The 20,122-nt window shown below is 44.3% G+C and overlaps 1 protein-coding gene across 5 annotated transcripts in view; it reads left to right on the top strand.

The window, feature by feature from the left end:
• TMCC1 (transmembrane and coiled-coil domain family 1) overlaps positions 1 to 20,122 on the top strand; it is a 283,585-nt gene that overhangs the window by 88,384 nt on the left and 175,079 nt on the right. For 4 of the 5 annotated variants that reach the window (XM_068253026.1, XM_068253025.1, XM_068253024.1 and 1 more), the window contains exons 2-3: positions 3,376 to 3,422; positions 11,139 to 11,231. The gene's annotated coding sequence lies outside the window, so the exon portion shown is untranslated. The remainder of the gene's footprint in view (positions 1 to 3,375; positions 3,423 to 11,138; positions 11,232 to 20,122) is intronic. The other variant, XM_068253023.1, reaches the window with a different exon arrangement.

Genomic DNA, 20,122 nt, shown 5'->3' with positions numbered 1-20,122 from the left:
TGCATTGAATGCTTTTGCTCTCTGTATGGGAATGTTCTTGCTGACTTCAGGTGAAAAGTCGCATCTAATGTTGGAAACACACTATGCAATTTCCGTTCTGATCAGGTAATCTGACGGGAAGTTGTATCAGGTGTACAGTACATGTCCAAACTGCACTCCATCGATAAAGGGATCGATCGTCCGATAACTTCATAAAATTGGTCCCTTTATCAATCAGAAACAGATCGGACAGGTAGGAAATAATCACCCAATTCCAATTGGTCAGACCGTAAGTTGCATTGTGTGTTCTTAGCCTATCTGAGAAAAAGGCAGCAAAAAGATGCTGACAATGAGACTAATGAAGTGAGAGGGCTTTGGAAGCTGCCATATTTTTTTCACTGAGGCCGACTTCAGACTGTTTATTGGCGGCAGCGTTATAGTGCTGTGCCGCCAAATACAGGCCTGTGGGGATTACCATGTTAGTATGCGGTAATCCCCTTCTGGCCGGGATCCAAACAGGAAGGGATGCTCGCTTTTGGTCACTCCCTGTTTTAGATCTACAGAAGTGCACGGCAACGTATTGTAAAAATACGCTTCTGCGCATGCACACCACAACCTTGCAATGACAACATTGTAGCAAACCCTGCATCGGCATAGAAAGACATGACTTCCGGTTAGCTGCAGAGGTCGCGCGGTAATGCCGGTTTGTCCGCGCGGTAGACCGGCGACTTCCGGCACACCACACTGCATGCTGTGTGAAAGCACCCATAGGCTTTCCTTTGCATAGCGGTGAGGTTCTGTAAAATGACCCACCGCACCGTGCCAGTGTGAAAGGGCCTTAATACTTCTAGCCATAGACCCTGAACAAGCATGCAGCAGATCAGGCGATTCTGACATTATCAGATCTGACTAGATTGGCTGCATGCCAGGTGTGTAATGCAGATACTTCTGCAGCCAAATGGCCTACCAGGGCTGGCAGAACACTGGTATTGCTTAAAAGGAAATAAAAATGGCAGCCACCTTATACATCTCACTTCAGTTGGCCTTTAAGTAAAAATGAAAAAGTACCGGTAACCTTAGGTGCCATTTACACTTAATCTGTTGCTCGGTTATAACTGAAAGGACAACTGATTTTCAAAGTAATGCCCATGTTTTCCTATGGCTCAGATCACACGATACGCGTTTTAACTAAAAGATTTTTTATAATGCACTGCTATGGAGAAGAAGAAAAAATGTGTTCCAACTGATAAACTGTAAATGGGGCCTTAGGCATGATACTAGTCGGTATTGGCTCATTGGGCAGCACGATGCAGCACTGGGTCCCCGGTTCGAATCCCAGCTAGGTCAACATCTGCAAGGAGTTTGTATGTTCTCCCCGTGTCTGCGTGGGTTTCCTCTGGGTACTCCGGTTTCCTCCCACATCCCAAAAACATACAGACAAGTTAATTGGCTTCCCCTTAAAATTGGCCCTAGACTACGATGCATACACAGACAAAAGACTATGGTAGGGACTAGATTGTGAGCTCCTCTGAGGGTTAGTTTGGTGACAGTATAGTCTATACAACGCTGCGGAAGATGTCGGCGCTATATTAATAATAATAATAACAATAATAATAATAATAATAATAATTGGCTCTTTCCACTGCAAGAAAGATCTTTATCAAGATTTTTGTTAGCTGAAAAAGCAACTGGTCAGGATAGATTATTTCATGTATCCTTGGCAACCCAGCCAGTGGATGAACGGTGGGCCTTTATTTATGCAAGCAGTGCCGGATTTCTGGAAGGGACACAAAGGCCTGGGCCTTGGGCGACCCAACATGGGAGAGGGGTTGCTGAATCTGGAAGAGAAGGCTGCAAATGGGGAGCAATCTATGAAAGAGAAGAGATCCTGCTTAGGCCTGAGAGGCCACTGCAGAGTGCTTTTAGATCCAGCAGCGCTGTGTTTGCTTTTAAAAAAACGCATCCATTGACTTGCATAAAAATTGCAGTAAAATCGCTGCAAAATTCCTGCGATGGCGATTTTTCGAAGAATTATAGTGATTTTGCTGCAATTTTACTGTTCTTTTTATGCAAGTCAATGAGAGCTACAAGCAAGTTTGCCTAGGGGTGGAAAAAATATAAATCTGGCCTTGTTTGCAAGTGGTAACTCAGCTTGAGGTGCTTGCCAACCTGTTATATGCAGAGGAAATTTAAAAGGATGCTTAACTGTAAAAACAACTGGCCAGCTACTTACTTGGGGCTTCTTCCAGCCCTCTGAAGTCCTTCTGCTCCCTCGTTGTCATTTAACGCTGCGCCGTTCCTCCGCTTTCCCCCTCTGGAAATAGGACATCTCGGCTGGCTACTGTGTATGCGCCGCCTCACGCCTCCTTGATCGCACTCCCATAGCTGGGAGCGTTTTGCGCATATGTAGCTCCAATTTTTACTCACTGCGCAAGTGCAGAAAGCTCACGGCCACTGTGACCTCCCCGCTCACAGCGATCAAACCTGCCAGTAATTGAACGGAAAAATTGACTAGTGAGTGGCTACGTTAAGTTTTCATCTACACCAGGACTGGGCACATTTATGTTGATTTCAGAAGCCAGTCTTTCTATACCATAAGAGAATAATGGTCAGGAGCCAGCTATAATGTTTAAGGAGCCTTTACTTACATGTGGCCTTGGTTTGTTTTCCTAGCTTGGGATTGCTCTGACATATGCTGTACTTTATAGGTTTCCATTAGAATGTAATGTTTAATCTTTTAACAACAATATCAAGTGCAGGGAGCAGGGCTGTGGAGTCAGTACAAAAATCATCCGACTCCTCAGTTTATGAAACCATCGACTCAGACTCCAACTCAGACTCCCGATACCCATAATGGCTACAACTCTTCAACTCCGACTCCTTAGTATAATATTTACCAGGGCTGTGCATTTTGTACAAAAATCATCCAACTACGACTCACGACTCCAACTCCAGATACCCAAAATTACTCAGAGTTCTCGACTCTGACTCCACAGTCCTGGCAGGGAAGGTGTCAGGTGAAGAAGATGCTGATCAGAGGCGTAACTAGAAATGACCTGGCCCTGCTGTGAAACTTTGGATGGGGCTGTAGTGGGGCTCAGTGTATGATTTGTGTGCGGGCAAAAGACTAAGCCCAAATGATAAAAACAGCCCAAACAATATCTGTAAGCCTAACTGCATCTTACCCCCGCTGTACGGCGCCTTGGAGGGGGAATAGTAAATAATGCTGCTGGGAAATTTGCCACAGCACCACCGTTATTCGGCTTCATCCTGCGCCCAAATTTCTTGGTGTAAGTGATGACAAATTACTTTCCTCCAGATGAAACTGCTACAAATCGCCTTTTATTTGCCTCTTGCTTGAGTTGCTCTGATTTGTGTTTCTTCTTATCCCTGCAGATGTTCAGCATCACCCATCATAGCCGTGTAATCAGAGAGGCATGAAAGTAAGTATTCAAGAAAACCTGTGTGGCTTTGTGACCGCAATTATTTTACTTTGAAACTATAATGTATCGGACTTTTTTTGTTCCTGATGTCCTATCCCCCTGGAAGGCCCGCCTCCTCTGCTAGTCCTCAGTTATAAATGCAAAAAGGTAAACCTGAATTTAATACCTTATTAAAGCTTGTCAGCTACACTATATGCAATGGGGTGAGACCAGGTGACCTCCTGAAGGGTCTCAACCCATAACACATAGTGATACTGAAATGCTTTTAATTTACTGTTAAACAAAAGTTTGCCTTCAGATTTACTTAGTTATGCTGCTTTATTGTGGCTGTGTCCACTCTTTGCCTAAACCGCTAGTGTCACACGTGCGGATCGATGATGCCATCAGTGTGCTGCAGCCCCCCCCTCCCGTCATAGGTTTACGATATCCGTCCCCCACCAACTACACTTGAACTTCAGCATAAAAGCTCTACCAAAGCTGGGTACACATGTACGGTGAATGTCGTTCAGCAGGGATCAGGATGCGATCTATTGGTCAACAGTTTGGGCTGAGCTCTGTACAGATGGAGGAGAGACAATTAAGATGGTGGGGAGAGGGAGAAAGCAATGCGCTCTGCAAAGTCAATCTGCCAAGAGAATGAGGAGGGTTGAGAGCCGCTGTACACACTCTAGATTCTCAGTAGAAGACCTGTTTTTGCTGGCTGCCTCTGCTTAAAACTGTTGTATGTGTGTGTACAAAGCTTTACCCTCTACTGTATGTCTTAGCACTGCCCCCAAATCCTCCTGTAATGTAAACACTTGTCAATCTATTCCTTCTGCCTTAGTAATGCCAACTCCTCTTTAACCCAATACTATTCCATCACTGTGTCAAAGTAATGGTAACTTCCCTTTAACAAAAATGTTTTGTATTTTTTAAATACAGTAAAAGCCCCAGTATCCAGTACAGGCAGGGATTGCCTGATGCTGGATATGTGCAGTGGAGGAAATAATTATTTGACCCCTCACTGATTTTGTAAGTTTGTCCAATGACAAAGAAATGAAGTCTCAGAACAGTATCATTTCAATGGTAGGTTTATTTTAACAGTGGCAGATAGCACATCAAAAGGAAAATCGAAAAAATAACCTTAAATAAAAGATAGCAACTGATTTGCATTTCATTGAGTGAAATAAGTTTTTGAACCCCTACCAACCATTAAGAGTTCTGGCTCCCACAGCGTGGTTAGACACTTCTACTCAATTAGTCATCCTCATTAAGGACACCTGTCTTAACTAGTCACCTGTATAAAAGACACCTGTCCACAGAATCAATCAATCAAGCAGATTCCAAACTCTCCAACATGGAAAAGACCAAAGAGCTGTCCAAGGATGTCAGAGACAAAATTGTAGACCTGCACAAGGCTGGAATGGGCAACAAAACCATTAGCAAGAAGCTGGGAGAGAAGGTGACAACTGTTGGTGCGATTGTTCGAAAATGGAAGGAGCACAAAATGACCATCAATCGACCTCGCTCTCGGGCTCCACGCAAGATCTCACCTCGTGGGGTGTCAATGGTTCTGAGAAAGGTGAAAAAGCATCCTAGAACTACACGGGAGGAGTTAGTGAATGACCTCAAATTAGCAGGGACCACAGTCACCAACACTGTTAAAATAAACCTACCATTGAAATGATACTGTTCTGAGACTTTTCATTTCTTTGTCATTGGACAAACTTGCAAAATCAGTGAGGGGTCAAATAATTATTTCCTCCACTGTATGCCTGCCAGTTGCTTGAGAAGTCAAGCAGCCATCCCTAAAATAACAACACTAACCATCCTCCTTGCTGAGCTGTTTGCAGAAGAAGCGACTTATTGAACCTCCGGCCATCTTCTACACTTCCTGCAGCTTTCAAGCAGCAGGATTAGCCATACTATGCCAGGGGGGAAAAAAACTACATATATAAGTAGATAAATACTTGATCTACTTACATAACACATGTATTGTACTGTCCATATTTTGATTTCAGTGAATGATATATAGTAAATGAAGAGAATTCTGTTCCTGGTGGGAACCATGCCCTTTGTTCACAGTTTAGGCTAAATCCTGATGTCATTTCTGCCCTTTACTTTCTTTTTTCTTTTCTCCTCCAATCGCTGAGTCACCCCAGCCTTGCTTGTAAACACAAGTGAGCAGTGGATCATGTTTCAGATAGGCAGCTAGGCAGAGAAATAAATGGAAGAGGAGGAATATATTATAGATAAAAATAACCCCCAGCACTGACTGGCACGGACTACTAAAGGGCCAGTGCTCCTTAAAGAAAACCTGAACCGAAAATTAAAAGTCGAAATAAACATACACAAGTCATACTTACCTCCCGTGTAGTATACTCCTCAATCTCTTTCTCCTTTCCCACGTCCTGTTTGTCCACTGTGATCAAGGGAATTCTCCGTCCTCCATTTTGAAAATGGCCATTACCCATAACAGCTTCCTGGTCAGCACACTGTTAAACTGTAACATCGCCCACTTGAGCCATAGGGAATCAAACATTACTTGGCACATCAGTTGTCCTCTCAGCTATAACTGACAGCAACTGATATATTTAAGTTCTGACAAAATGTTGTCAGAACTGGAAGGGATCATTGTCAGAAAAAAATGGTGAGCTTCTGAGAGGAACTGATGGCAAGGTAACTATGTAATGTTCATTTGAAGTTACCTCATGTGTTTATTTTAAATAATTTTACTCAGTACAGGTTCTCTTTAAGTATGTGATAACTCCAAACCATAACAGCAGAAAAAGTTTTGAATACAGGATTAGCATCTATCTTTATCACTTCATACACTCAGAACAGTTGCTGTTAAAATTTGATTTTTATGGTGACACCATCATTGGCTTTCAGGGTCCATTGACAAGTATACTTTGCAATGCTACTACCACCAGGTGCCTACAGTTACTTGCATTATTCCATACCTGACTTCCTGTAGCCCCCAGTTCCAGGTACAAACTGAAAGGGAAACATTTGCGTCTGTATTCCGGAGCACCCATGTCAACGGATTAGTGGATAACAGGAACTGGGGCTCAGGTCAGAGATGTTAGATGCCTATTAGAAATGCAGGCTCTATGTTCAAGGAGTAATGTAAGGGTAACCTATAAGGAAAAAAAAATGTAACCTACCTGGAGCTTCTACCGGCTTCCCGCAGACGTCCTGTGCCCGCGCTGGTAATCTACGATCCTCCGGTCCCCACCGTGGCTTGCTTCTGGGTTTTGCTACTTTAATATCACTGATGTTGCCGGGAGCTCCCTGCTGATCCTCTGCCTCTAAAGCTGGCCATACACTAGGCTGATTCCCCGATGATCGACCGCAGATTCGATCACTGGGATCGAATCTGCTGTCACATCGTACACGCTACGCGCTAAATTTCGATCTATTTTATCCCGAAATAGATCGATCCCGTCGATCGCTCAGTGCGGGAAATTACCGTTGATCGCCCGCAGTTAGGGAGCGCGTCGCTAGCGGCGTTCGAGTGCCCGACGACCGACGCAATACAGCAGCAATACATTACCTGCTCCGCCGGCGCGACTCCCCAGGTCTCCCCTGTCTTCTTCTCCGCTCTGGTCTGGTCTCTGGGTCCAGCATGCTTCACTTCCTCCTGTCCCGCCAGGAAGTTTAAACAGTAGAGGGCGCTCTACTGTTTAAACTTCCTCCAGACAGGAAGAAGTGAAGCATGCCGGACCCGGAGACCAGACCAGAGTGGAGAAGACAGTGGAGACCTGGGGAGTCGCGCCGACGGAGCAGGTAATGTATACGGGGGAGGGGGGGGGGCGACAGCACCACCACCACCACCACCACCGATTGTGAACGGTTTCATGCTGAAATCTATTCACAATCTGTTTGCAGTAAAGGAAGCCATACGATCCCTCTCTGATCAGATTCGATCAGAGAGGGATCTATCTGTTGGTCGAATCTGATACCAAATCGACCAGTGTATGGCTACTTTAATACTTTTAGCCATAGACCCTGAACAAGCATGCAGCATATCCGATGTTTCTGGCATTATTGTCAGATATGGCAAGATTATCATCATGCTTGTTTCTGGTTTTATTCAGTCACTACTGCAGCCAAATAGATCAGCAAGGCTGCCAGGCAACCAATATTGTTTAAAAGGAATTAAATATTGCAGCCTCCATATACCTCTCACTTCAGTTGTCCTTTGTTTGTACCAGACTTATCCCCCTGAATGAAGGGACTTTAGATTGTATGATCACATTTTTAAGACAGCATATAGAGCTTTGTTTGAGATAACCTAAGAGGTAACATTTAAGGACTTTGATCGCAAAGCTTATTGTATTTCGATTTCTGCCTAAAGATGGGTTTCTGCAAACGGGACCTATAGCAGCTCAGCTGAAAAAGATAAAAGAAGCCTTTTAAGAAAGGACTACCTTTTGGCTATGCACCCTTATTCTGTTTAAATCGCAGTGCTTTGAGGAGATCCAATGCGTTGTAACATTGTACTTTGAGTATTGGCTGGTGCAGGGGTCCCTGACTGAAGATGCATTTCCAATACTGGTTAGTCACATTTTTACACGGTTAAAACCAGGGCTGTGGCGTCGAGCCCCCCCAGTTCCTGCCATCCTCTAGTCGAGGAGTTTGAGCAATTTTGGGTACCTGGAATTGGTGGTTTTAGAAAATTTTTGGACCGACTTCACAGCCCTGGTTAAAACAAGCTAAGCTGCTTTGTGCCAACACAGGATTAGGGTAATTGGTGCCTGAAGCTTTTTCATGCAGTACTGTCACTCATTGTGGTGCTTTCTCATGTGGCTTCTTCCTTAGCCAAGGCACACATAGTAAGTTGGAGAATGACAAATTACCCCACCAGGGGGAGCTCATCGACACACTGAAATAATCACATACGCTGATCAGCCACAACATTTCAAATGTAACACTGATTACAGCATACCTCCCAACTTGTTGAGATGAGAAAGAGGGACACTTAAGCCACGCCCCATCACACCCCTAGTCTTGCATACCATGAAGATTTCATAAGAAAAATTTTGTTTTAGAATTCAAACCAAACTGGTCCTTTCTATCCTGGTTCATTTTCCTTCATATTAACATTTTAAAATCAGTAATATATCAATTTCAAGGATGGGAATAAAGTTTAGAGTCAATCAAACAATTATTTAGTAGAGAAATATATATATATATATATATATATATATATATATATATATATATATATATTTACATAGAAAGGGACAAAGTCCTGAAAGAGGGGCAAATGAGGAGGAAAGAGGGACAGGGCTCCCAAAGAGGGGCTGTCCCTCCAAAAGAGGGACAGCTGGGAGCTATGATTACAGTATTTCATTCCATGGCATCTACAGTATAAAGGGTTGGTAATACAATGGGCTGTAAGTGAACTGTTGGCTGATAACCTACAAGCGAACAAATGGGGAAACAGAGTGGCTACACAAGGTGACCCCTGGAATTAACAACTGTAGAGTGCTTTGGGGGCCACCAGAAAATACTTGGCGAGTGTTAAAGTGAACCCAAGGTGAAAATAAACCGAACAATTGTGTTTATGCTCCTACTCTTAAATATGACGTTTTTTTAGATATCCCAGAGTTATCCTCTGTAATAAAACCCCTGTGTCCCTGTGTCACGCTGTCCCTGCGTCATGCAGTCCCTGTGTAGCTGGGTCTATGCTATTTGCTACTGCGCATGTGCACAGCGCGGACCCAGCCTCACAGAGACAGGAGGACCAGGGAGCCGAGCGGGCGTGTGAGCGGGTGGCCGGGTGTGAGGCGGGTGCACACACAGTAACATGTGGCAGGCGGCGGCGAGAAACAGGCCTTAGAGCCCGTTTTTGAACGGGCCTGGGTCTGCTAGTATTATCCACTTTACCCCCGCGCGTACGTATTTCTCCGCCCCTTTTTCCATCCTTTAAAAACCAGGGACGGAGAAACACGTACTTTCCGCGTTCCCGACGCTGCCCGCGCTCCCGCTCGTAAACACGCCGCCCGCCGCTAGTAGAACCGCCGCCGCCCGCTCGCCCAGAGATCAATGAACGGGAAAATCCATTCCCGTTCGTTGATCTAAGCCCCGCAATGATCAGCTGCTCTCCTATGGGCAGCGCGATCATTGTGAGAAAAAACTCACGTGTCCATGCTCATTATACTTCGAGGTCGCATTAAAGAGAATCTGTATTGTTAAAATCGCACAAAAGTAAACATACCAGTGCGTTAAGGGACATCTCCTATTACCCTCTGTCACAATTTCGCCGCTCCCCGCCGCATTAAAAGCGGTTAAAAACAGTTTTAAAAAGTTTGTTTATAAACAAACAAAATGGCCACCAAAACAGGAAGTAGGTTGATGTACAGTATGTCCACACATAGAAAATACATCCATACACAAGCAGGCTGTATACAGCATTCCTTTTGAATCTCAAGAGATCATTTGTGTGTTTCTTTCCCCCCTGAGGGGGGAGTGCATAGCAGAACCACAACACTGAAGAACTTGGCAGCCTTCCAGACACAGGCTGACAAGTCTGACAAGGGAAAGATACATTGATTTATTACAGAGACTGTGATAGTACAAAGTGCTGCAGTAAGCCAGAACACATTAGAATAGCTTTTGGAACTTGTAGGATGATAAAAAACAGGATGCAATTTTTGTTACGGAGTCTCTTTAAAACAAAAAGTTACTGTGGCCATCTTGTGGCCAAATAGTAAACTACACCCTACACATTTTTCACATACAAATAAATGACTTTTACACATAAAATTAACTCATTACCTCCCACACTCCCCATTTTTTTTTTTTGTAATTAAAAAAAAAATAAAAAAAATACATAAATAGTTACCTTAGGGACTGAACTTTTTAAATATTTATGTCAAGAGGGTATAACACTGTTACTTTATAAACTATGGGCTTGTAATTAGGGATGGACGCAAAACTGAAAAAAATGCACCTTTATTTCCAAATAAAATATTGGCGCCAAACATTGTGATAGGGACATAATTTAAATGGTTTTATAACCGGGACAAAAGGGCAAATACGTTTCATGGGTTTTAATTACAGTAGCATGCATTATTTAAAAACTATAATGACCGAAAACTGAAAAATAATAATTTTTTTCCCCACATTTTTCCTATTTTCCCATTAAAACACATTTAGAAAAAAATAATTCTTGGCATAATGTCCCACCTAAAGAAAGCCTAATTGGTGGCGAAAAAAACAAGATATAGTTCATTTCATTGCGATAAGTAATAATAAAGTTATAGACGAATGAATGGAAGGAGCGCTGAAAGGTGAAAATTGCTCTGGTGCTCAGGGGGTAAAACCCCTCAGTGGTGAAGTGGTTATATATTTAAACATTTACAAAGTAGAGTGAATGTTTTGTTGTCTGCTCAGTGCCCACTTAAAAAGGGTCTCCAGAGTAAAAAAAAAGTAATCAGTTCATATGTTTTTTTTTTTTTATCTCTCTCTGCTCTCAAAAGTTGTTTTCTGCCAGGAAAACTTTTATGGCTGTAATTTGCTTAGCAGTGATGTTTACTATATTCCCAACAATGTACAAACAAGACAGAAGCTGTTACTTCCCTGCAAAAATTGAACTGTTTCAGGCAGCAAAATAAAGCAATGAAAACAGCCTGGATAGTAATGTTTGGCACTCTAAGCATGTTTACCTCATCATGTCACATGTCGCCTCGGGTACACTTTAATGATCTCTTGTCTTTTTTCCAACAGGTTTTGCATAAATTAAAGTTGTCTCTATGCTGTGGGAACATTAGACCTTTTTGGAAGAGGGGAAGAGGCAGGGAGAGGAACACTGCAGGTAAGGTAAATGCCCAAATTACCTTTTATTGTTTGGGGATTAATGTCCAAACTAAATGACTTGTTGTGGATAGGAATTGTAACGTGAGTAAACAAACGTGCCGTGCCCCACCTAATCCCCAAATACAGGTCCGGGGTGGTAGTAGGGAAGTATGGCGTTCCTTTACAGGTTCATTTCCATTGCCCAGCTCAATGAAAGGCTCATGGCAATAATCCAAGAGACAGTGCAGGGGAAGCCTTAAAGGACAACTGAAGTGAGAAGAATATAAAGGCTGCCATATTTGTTTTCTGTTAAAGTAGAGATGTCAGCCATACTATCTCAGAAAAAAAAACTACATATATCTCACTAATGTTATAAATGTGAAAGTTTGGATGTTTGTTACTCAATCACGCAACAATGACTGAACGGATTTGAATGAAATTTGGCAAACACATAGTACATTACCTGGAATACCACACAGCTATCCTATGTGTTATCCCCATAACCAAAAAGTGGGCGGAGATGAATACAAATTTCACTGGGAAAATGTAAACTGCAGCCATTCTTACACTGTTAATGGTAGGGTTCTCACACTTGGCACAGTTGGTCACTGGGTGGCTGGGATTAATATTCAGAAAAGTGGGTGGAGCCTACAACAGCCAATCAAAATTCACTTATTGATTTTCAAGGGGAATATTTAATTGCTGCCATTCTTGCACTGTTAATGGCACAAGCCTCAAACCAGGTACAGTTGATCATTGGGTGACTGGAGTTCAAATTCAGAAAAGGAGGTGGAGCCACAAACAGCCAATCAGATTTGTTTCATTTCAATGCAAATTATTGATGCCAAAACTGCAAAGCTTACAAACTAGGTCATTGAGTAATTCTGTGTTAGGGTTAGAAAAAATGGGCAGAGCCAACAGCAGCCAAATACATATCCTTCTTAGGATATTCCATTTTGACTGTGTCTATCTTGAAGCCAATCCTGACATAATTTCCTCCCTTACTCTGTCTGTGTATGCATTGCCCACCCTCCTCCCAGTCTTCAGACACTCCCACCCAGCTCTGCATTAGAAAGTGCATTGTCTCAGCATGAGAAATATTGGCCAATCAGAAAGGGGAGAGCGGGAGGGAAAGAGGCTTCAGCCAATCAGGCTGCATTAGTTATGTCTGAGGGGAAAGTAAAGAAGAAAAAAAGAAAACCCAGCATGCCCTGCAACTTCCTTTGTGCGGCAGATGTACCAAATAAGAGCCACGGAAACTGGGGATTGATCTTTTATGGAGAAGAAAAACCAGAGGGATTTTTTAACTTTTGTATTCCCTGGTTAGCATCCTTGTTTGCAGAAAAAAATTATTGATTTTATGCCCGACAGTTACTCTTTAAACAATAACAGTTGCCTGGCAGTCCTGCTGATCAGTTTGGCTGCAGTAGTTTCTGAATAACACCAGAAACATACATGGAGCTAATCTTGTCAGAAACATATACCTGTTGCTTGAGTTGCATTGTGTATCTACGCCCGCATAGCCGTCATTTCAGCACCAGTGATGTAGATACACGCATCCTGCTGTCTGCAGCGGCGCATGTACGTCCACCCGCGGCAGAGCGATCAAAGTGCTTGTATTGAATGACCACCGGCATCAACTAGATGCCTGTGGTCATTTACAAAGTGAAAGTAATAAAATAGTGTGGGGATATCTAGTGGCCAAACATTAAAAAAAAATGCACCTACACATATTATTAATTTTAAAAAAATCCCACATTAGTTTTAACCCCTTAATTCCCCCTCCCCTATACAGTAGTTACCAAAATAAAGCACTTGTTAAAAAAAAGTGACCGCAGTAAATCCATTCCATAAATGGTTACTTTAGGGAATTTTTTTAATATGTATGTCATAAGGGGATATCCCTTATATTTTTGCAAATTAGGGCTTAGAAATCTAAAGCGGAAAAATACACCTTTATTTAGAAACAAAATATTGTCGCCATACGTTGGACTAGGAACATCATTTAAATGGTGTTATAACCGGGACAAATAGGCAAACAAATCGTGTGGGTTTTATGTACCGTAGAATATTTTGCTTTAGAAATATAATGGCTGAAAAATGAGAAATAATTTTTTTTTTCCTTCCCTTCTTATTAACTTTAAAATGCATACAAAAGAAAGTAAATTTTAGCAAAAAGTACTGCCCAAAGAGAGCCTAATTTGTGGCGAAAACAGAACAAAACCATATATAGATCATTTTGGTGAGATAAGTAGTGATAAAGTTATTTGTGAATGAATAGGAGGCGCATGATGTGAGAAAATTTGCGCTGGTTTTTAAGGGGAAATAACCTGTGGTGGGGAAGCGGTTAAATCTTTCTGCATGCTCTGTGCAGAATTTTGGGAAATCGTTGAGCCGGGGAATATTTCATGGCTGTAATATGAGATGTGGTAGCTCCGGGTGAGGTAATGAGGAACTTCAGAAACTTTATGAGGCTTGAAACTTCCTTGTTTTGTAGAGATTTTATTTGCTTCCATATCTGTTCTGGCTGGAAAGTGGTTGTAACCCTATCCACACTCTCCAAACCTAAAACAAGCATTTCTTCTCTGGTGTTAGCAGTAGAGTGTTGTACCGTGTTAGCCATCAGTAAAAGCAAGGAGTTTTGAATCAGGATGATCCCATTTATTGGCTAACTTAGAGATGAATAAACAGTGAGCTTTAGGCTTATAAAAAGCCTTCATCGGACTGGTTCCTGACCAAAACTGAAAAACACAGCTTATATATACTGACATACAGAGGAGAAACCTTCTTTAGCAAACATAAATGTAATTAGATGCCTTAATAATGCTTTGGGGCGGAGCCAGTAGGCCTGACGCAGGTCACGTGATCGCACGCAACGCGGAAGTCCGGGGATTTGCGGGAGCCGGCAGAGCTAGACGCCGCGGACGGCTGTTCGTTGAACTAAGCGCATTGGACCCATGAGACTTGCTGTTATAACCTGCTAATCCTTCCTAATTGGAGCTTGTAAGTTACTGGAGTGCGCGAGAGGCGCAGTTGTGTTTTTTTATCTGAAGCTAACATATTGCGCTATGGAAATTTTTTATTGTGTTTTATTAAAGGCCATTTTATGACTAGGATTGTAATATGATCACTGATGTCCTGAGTGATACATATATGAGTATGTGAGATTGCCACCTACATATGGTGGTGTACATCTGGTGAGCCTTTTTGGTTTATAAGGTGGTGGGCACCACGAGTGAGCACAGCGTGTCACCCGCACTAGCGTTGTAGAGCATGCCAATGATTGCATCATAACAGTATTACACTATGTGAGGGTGTCTGTTTTACAGGACTGATCATTTGGGAGCGCGCAGTGGAGGGCAACGCACCTAACATTACATGTAGACACACTTTGTCACTTTTTGTTGAGGTCCTCCATCAGCTCCGATACCCCAGGAGGATTATTTTCTTTCTCCTTTTTCTTACCTCATGGATTTTTTTTTATGTCCTTTTTAATAAAGTTTAATGATGTTGTTAACTTAATTATGCAACCTTTTTTTTTTTTTTTTTTTTAAATTTGTTGGGAAATCCATTAACGTGGACACTCTTCTTCCCTTTTTTAAAATCTTTTTATACCTTTTAGAAAAAATTGCAACGGAGTGCATGAAAAATTATTTTTTTCAAAAACGTGTAGTTTATGCATTAAAAAGGTCATATTGGAATGGATGGTAGGCACTCAGCCAGTGGCGTAATTAACCACTTAAGGACCAGGGGATTTTGCACTGATCGGTGCTGCGTGGGCTCTACAGCCCGCAGCACCGATCAGGAATGTGGCAGGGCGATCAGACTTCCCCCCCCCCCCCCCTTTTTTCCCCACTAGGGGGATGTCCTGCAGGGGGGGTCTGATCGCCGCCGGCTACTACTGATTTGCGGGGGGGGGGGGGCTCCTCAAAGCCCACCTCCGCAGCGTTTTCCGGGCTCCCCGGCTTTCCCTCCCTCTACCTTTTTTTTCTGAGCGGCGCAGGACAGAGTTCCGTCCTGCGCCTGATAGGATAGGCTTCTGCCTATCAGATGACGGCGATCCCCGGCCAGAGGCCGGGGATCGCCGATCTACGTCACGGCGCTGCTGCGCAGCAGCGCCGTGTGATGTAAACAGCGGGGATTTCTTCCCCGGATGTTTACATTATGCGTGCGAGCCGCGATCGGCGGCTCGCACACTGTTCACGGAGGCAGTCTCCGTGAACTAGCATGGAAAGGCCTGCTCGATGGAGCGGCCGTTTCCATGCTATACCACTAACGACCCGCCGACGGCTATCGGCGTTAGGCGGTCGTTAGGTGGTTAAGGAGCTTGGGGCCCCAGTGTAAGTTTTACATGGGGCCCCAAGCACTCTATTGATATGGAGCCCCAAAACCTGTCAAGGACAGCTGCAGTGTCAGAGAGGTGTGATCAGAGTAAGGAAACTGTTGAACATTTTCACTATGCAATACACATATAGAAGTGTTCATTATCAGCATAGCACCAAAGAAAAGCTAATAAGATGAAGGAGGGCTCCTAATGGGCCTCTCTGGTCCAGGTGCCCTCGTGCAGTTGCAACCTCTGTATCACCTATTGCTACGCAACTTCCCCCAGCAAAATAACTTCACTCTCATGTCCTATTGGGTGAGTCTAACTGTTTTCTGTGGCAACCTATCCAATGGGCTTGTCAGTAGAACGGCTGAGGTTGCAGTCAGCCGCATCTGCTCATGATGTGGACCGCAGTGATGCAGTTGTCATGTGACTTGCAAGATTCCTTTTCCTGACTACTGCTACTGACTATCGTACCAACTGTCCATTGTCGCGAATGTATTTATTTTTCTCTGGTGGTCCGTTTGGAGTCTGCAGAACATGCATTTCCCCTTCAAGCCTAAGTATAACACGCATCTGCTTGTTGGAATTAGCAACGCAGGTCAGGATTTGCATTGTGAGGACTGCAACAGATCCGTTGCTAAATGTTGCGCGATAAATGACATGGTATCTGTTGACATGTCCATTTTAGGGATCGCAAAATAATAAGGGTCTAATTTTTGGCTAAAGTGTGATCATAGCCTTGCGCAAACTGGGGCTTGATCATTTACTGAACATTGTTGAAAGTATTTTTAATATGAGCTCTGTGTGTTTGTGTGTAATCCTCTTTATCCTAATTTTTAATTCCTTTCTGTACACCAGCTGATATTTCAGTCCAGACTGGTAGGATTGTCAGCTCAAACAAGGGGAAAAGTGCAGAGCAGCTTAAAGTAAATACTGACACATTTCACGTGCTTTTAGTTTGTAAACTAAACCTTACACTTCCTTCAAAAAGTCTACATTCGTTAGTATAAAAGTGAAACTCGAAAAAAAAAAGTCCATTAATTTCTGTAATTCAACTTAAAATGTGAAACTAATATATGAAATAGACTCATTACGTGCAAAGCAAGATACTTCTTATTTATACTTACTCTTACTGATACTTTTATTTGTTATAATTTTGAGGATTATGGCTTACAGCTTATGAAGACTCCGAAATCAAAATCTCAGACCATTATATTGTGAAAATGTTCAATATTCTAGGCTCAAAGTGTCAGACTCTAATCAGCTAATTCATCCAAAACGCCTGCAAAGAGTTCCTATTTCATATATTAGTTACACCTTTTAGGTTGAATTACTGAAATAAATGGACTTTTGCACGATTAGTCTAATTCTTTACGTTTCACCTGTATACTGCTCATGTACAATAGAAATGCTGCAACACTGTGCCATTTGCCCAGGGGGTACCTCCTCTGTGCCTCCAGTGTCCTCCCCCCCCCCCCCCCCTCTATGACAACTCTGTTCTCCTGTGCCTTCAGTGACCCCCTCTGGGCCACCTCTGCTCCCCCCACACCATGTTACCAATGTCCAGGACCTACCAATGTCCCTCTATTCCCTCTGTGCCAACTCTGCCATTAGTGTGTCCCTCTGTACCACCTCTGCCTCCACTGTGTCCCTCTGTACCACCTCAGCCTGCACTGTGTCCCTCTGTACCACCTCTGCCTTCACTGTGTCCCTCTGTACCATCTCTGCCTCCACTGTGTCCCTCTGTACCGCCTCTGCCTCCACTGTGTCCCTCTGTGCCACCTCTGCCTCCGCTGTGTCCCTCTGTACCACCTCTGCCTCCGCTGTGTCCCTCTGTACCACCTCTGCCTCCGCTGTGTCCCTCTGTACCACCTCTGCCTCCGCTGTGTCCCTCTGTACCACCTCTGCCTCCACTGTGTCCCTCTGTGCCACTTCTGCCTCCGCTGTGTCCTTCTGTACCACCTCTGCCTCTGCTGTGTCCCTCTGTACCATCTCTGTCTCCACTGTCCCTCTGTACCACCTCTGCCTCCGCTGTGTCCCTCTGTACCGCCTCTGCCTCCGCTGTGTCCCTCTGTACCGCCTCTACCTCCGCTGTGTCCCTCTGTACCGCCTCTGCCTCCGCTGTGTCCCTCTGTACCGCCTCTGCCTCCACTGTGTCCCTCTGTACCGCCTCTGCCTGCACTGTGTCCCTCTGTACCGCCTCTGCCTCCACTGTGTCCCTCTGTACCACCTCTACCTGCACTGTGTCCCTCTGTACCACCTCTGCCTCCACTGTGTTCCTTTGTACCACCTCTACCTGCACTGTGTCCCTCTGTACCATCTCTGCCTCCACTGTTTCCCTCTGTACCATCTCTGCCTCCACTGTGTACCTCTGTATCATCTCTGCCTCCACTGTGTCCCTCTGTACCACCTCTACCTGCACTGTGTTCCTCTGTACCACCTCTGCCTGCACTGTGTCCCTCTGTACCATCTCTGCCTCCACTGTGTCCCTCTGTATCATCTCTGCCTCCACTGTGTCCCTCTGTACCACCTCTACCTGCACTGTGTCCCTCTGTACCACCTCTGCCTCCACTGTGTTCCTTTGTACCGCCTCTGCCTCCACTGTGTCCCTCTGTACCATCTCTGCCTCCACTGTGTCCCTCTGTACCATCTCTGCCTCCACTGTGTTCCTCTGTACCATCTCTGCCTCCACTGTGTTCCTCTGTACCATCTCTGCCTCCACTGTTTCCCTCTGTACCATCTCTGCCTCCACTGTGTACCTCTGTACCATCTCTGCCTCCACTGTGTCCCTCTGTGCCACCTCTGCCTCCACTGTGTCCCTCTGTGCCACCTCTGCCTCCACTGTGTCCCTCTGTGCCGCCTCTGCCTCCACTGTGTCCCTCTGTACCGCCTCTGCCTCCACTGTGTCCCTCTGTACCGCCTCTGCCTCCACTGTGTCCCTCTGTACCATCTCTGCCTCCACTGTGTCCCTCTGTACCACCTCTGCCTCCACTGTGTCCCTCTGTGTCACCTCTGCCTCTGCTGTGTCCCTCTGTACCACCTCTGCCTCCACTGTGTCCCTCTGTGTCACCTCTGCCTCTGCTGTGTCCCTCTGTACCACCTCTGCCTCCGCTGTGTCCCTCTGTACCATCTCTGCCTCTTTTGATGGCACCCAAATTACTGTCTGAGCGCTGCTATAGCCTTAAGTCACATTACGGTCTATGGCGGCACATGGTGTTCCCAAATTTCCTTCCCCTTTTTTGGCTGCCTAGCTCAAGTGATATAAAGTATAGTAAAATGTAGCAAATTAAATCAAGACACCCACTTTGACATTACTTATCCTGGTTTCAGCATCAGAAACCGTTCCTATTTCTATATATTGCTGTATAATGGTTTATAACTCCACCCACCCAGTGACAGGACAGCTAGACTGTATTGCCTATATTAAAATACTTAGGAATCTCCTTCTCTTTTTAGAATTGTAGAGGCTGCTCAGTAGCAGTGACGAAACCGTTTCTACAACAAAAAAGGCGTCCAGTTTGTTTATTTAGATAAAAAAATTCAAAATATTTTTTTAAATTGCAGTGACGTCTTTTAAACCTTTTTCTCTGACTTTTTTTTTTTTTTTAAAGCAGCGTTGCCAGCTAGTTGCTGGCAGACACTCCAGCCATCTCCTGGAACATAAAGCAGCATGGACAGAAACTGCTGTGTATCTCCAAAGTGACAACGCTGGTCACAGGCACGCACACACACACACACACACACACACACACACACACACACACACACACACACACACACACACACACACTTATTTTTATTAATAAATGTGCAGTTGAGATTTACGCAGCAGCTGTGAAGGGCCCTCTCAGTATTCGACATGGATGTGCAAAGCATGATCTGTCGCAGCAAAGACCAGTGAGTAGAGCCTGCATTTTATTCTGCATGGGGAGAGGAGGAGAAGAGACAGGCTGGAAAATCCCAGCTTGCTGATCTCTATTTCCTCTGAGCATAGTGTGAGACATGAGTGGATGGGCATCGCATGCACCCACGTGCCTCCAGCTGTTAGTCTGACTGTGAATGGTGGTGTGGCATTGACTGGTTAGCTATAGGTAGATGGAGAACAGAAGGAAGTTTATAGTGATGGGTGGAACAGGTATGTGCAATCAGAGCTGTGGAGTTGGTACAAAAATCATCCGCTTCCTCAGTTTATGAAACAATCGACTCCAACGCCGACTCCAGGTACCCAAAATTGCTCCGACTCCTCGACTCCAACTCCGTCTCCACAGCCCTGTTTGTAATACCATCATTTTACGCTATGCGTGTTTCCAGTGGCCCAGTCCTCTTGCTGCATTGGTAAGAACTCCACCTGGTGGAATATCCTGGCCAAACACAGGCCGAGGGCATTCTTATTAACCGCTGCCATGTGGAAAACAAACATGATTTTTTTTATTTTTTTTTATTATTGCTTGTTTTGGGAATCCACGGCAGATCATTCAGTGATGTAATGGGACAACTACACATGTGCTATATTCTCATCCGAAGAAACACAAAATCTTTGTCTTGGCTGAAGATTCTCTAGCCTGTGTGTGAGGCATAAAGGACAACT

This window comes from Hyperolius riggenbachi, chromosome 9 (genome assembly GCF_040937935.1).
Source record: "Hyperolius riggenbachi isolate aHypRig1 chromosome 9, aHypRig1.pri, whole genome shotgun sequence".
Taxonomy (NCBI): Eukaryota; Metazoa; Chordata; class Amphibia; order Anura; family Hyperoliidae; genus Hyperolius; species Hyperolius riggenbachi.
The sequence above is the reverse complement of the archived record's forward strand: the minus strand, read 5'-3'. Positions and strand labels throughout refer to the sequence as shown.